Source organism: Quercus suber, unplaced genomic scaffold, assembly GCF_002906115.3.
Source record: "Quercus suber isolate HL8 unplaced genomic scaffold, Cork oak 2.0 scaffold_660, whole genome shotgun sequence".
Taxonomy (NCBI): domain Eukaryota; kingdom Viridiplantae; phylum Streptophyta; class Magnoliopsida; order Fagales; family Fagaceae; genus Quercus; species Quercus suber.
Window position 1 is genome coordinate 155,534 of NW_027070101.1, and position 2,454 is coordinate 157,987.

A 2,454-nucleotide genomic window follows, 5' to 3' on the forward strand; every position below is an offset into this window, starting at 1 on the left:
AAACCATTACATATTTTAGAAGTGTATGATTTAGAAAATGTGTAAGCTAATACCATGTATAATTTAAATTGTGTAATTATAATTTATTTAATTGTACCCATATTTATGCACTGGGTTACACACTAGTTTTAGGAAAATATAGCTTTCTAGGAATTTCATCTGAATATCTTTTTATTTTTTATTTTTTAAGTGCATATAGATCTTTTCTTTAAGTGATAAAATACATTAGTATAACTCCACTGTTACTAGTAAAGTTTTTTCCTATAATTGAATAAGAAATTTGAGGTTCAAACGTTATAGAACATAAGTTCTGTTCTATATTGAAGTTGTATTTTATCTAAAAAATTTGATAAAATAATAATTACCATAAATACTATAGATTTTGTAATATCACAATGGTTTGATATTATCACTTTTTTTATACTATATTTCCATGATTGCTTTTTAATGAAAACAAATATTTTTTTTTTTTGAAGAATAACTAAAACGTAAATATAATGAACAAAAGCAAATAATAAAGATGTAACCATTTAAAGTTTTATGCAATAAAACTTAGGCGCTAAGGTTGAACTGCATTGATGTTCTTCTATATATATATATATATATTTTCATCTGCTAATCTCTTTATTTTATATACATACTAGCATTTAACATGTGCAACAAACAAAATTTTGTTACATATTTAAAATACAATCAACTACACATGACAATACAATAAAATACTTTAAAATTCACCCGGGTAATGTTGTACATCCATTCGTTTGTCCTACTTGTAATTATGCTATTTATAAAATTCATTGAGATAAACACAACTTTAATAAATTGTTTATGCTGATCTATAACAATCAAGAAAACTAAGGAGAGCATATTCTTTAATCATATAAGGTAAAATTCCAATGTATAGGTACAAAGAAACAATCTTTCAATTTCTATATGTAGAAATACTCGAAGAAGCAAAATTTAAATGTGGACAAACCGAAATCAACCTTAATGGAATAAAAAAACCACCTTAAATTCTATAAATTTGGTGGTCTGCGCTTGAATCTTGTGTGGTTGCAAATTGTACGAATAATTATGTAGGTTTGGGACTGAGCATGCATGTTTGGTATGAAAACAATAAAGTTTAAAGTATTTTCAAATTGTGTAATGGTCAGGCTTTTGTGATTTAAATTGTTTTCATGGTAAAATTTTAAGTAGGTTTTTTTCCTACATGACAGAACATCCTTAATTGTAAGAATTAACTTTCTCTTGACTTCTACTTATATATATATATTTCTTCAGTTTTTTGTTGTTTTTTTCCTTTCTTAAGAGGCTAGAAAGTTTCGAAGTTGTGTGTTTGGTCTAACTAGAGGAGCAACAAATATGAAAATCCAACATGAACTTATTTGGAAAAGAGTTATTTTCATTGGTTTGGTGATTTTTTTTTTTTGAAGTATATGTGGACCTTCTTTTATTTCCCTAAGCATTATCTTCTTCTCATTTAAAATTATCATTGCCGCTTTCAAATTGGGCCTTTTTTTAATGGTGATAATGATCTCTAACTTTTTTTTTTTTTTAGAATACCAAGTAACAAACCGAAATCAACCTTAATGGAATAAAAAAACCACCTTAAATTCTATAAATTTGGTGGTCTGCGCTTGAATCTTGTGTGGTTGCAAATTGTACGAATAATTATGTAGGTTTGGGACTGAGCATGCATGTTTGGTATGAAAACAATAAAGTTTAAAGTATTTTCAAATTGTGTAATGGTCAGGCTTTTGTGATTTAAATTGTTTTCATGGTAAAATTTTAAGTAGGTTTTTTTCCTACATGACAGAACATCCTTAATTGTAAGAATTAACTTTCTCTTGACTTCTACTTATATATATATATATATTTCTTCAGTTTTTTGTTGTTTTTTTCCTTTCTTAAGAGGCTAGAAAGTTTCGAAGTTGTGTGTTTGGTCTAACTAGAGGAGCAACAAATATGAAAATCCAACATGAACTTATTTGGAAAAGAGTTATTTTCATTGGTTTGGTGATTTTTTTTTTTTGAAGTATATGTGGACCTTCTTTTATTTCCCTAAGCATTATCTTCTTCTCATTTAAAATTATCATTGCCGCTTTCAAATTGGGCCTTTTTTTAATGGTGATAATGATCTCTAACTTTTTTTTTTTTTTAGAATACCAAGTATTTTTAACACACACACGGAGAGAGAGGATAAAGTTTTTTTTAAAGAAACTTACAGTCATGTATATTTAAAAGGGCATAACTCTTGTATACACAGCACAAACTTTTAACCTCCTTAACTCACTCATTTTTCAATGTGGGATTATCCCACTGTTTTTTCTTTTGAGGATCTCAAACATGATTGATTTGGAACTCTCATGGAAATTTTGCATTAGCTACAAAAATAGTTCTACGAAAGACTGCCCTTGAGGCCTTGAGTACTTTGCACAAAATAAATTTTGTTGC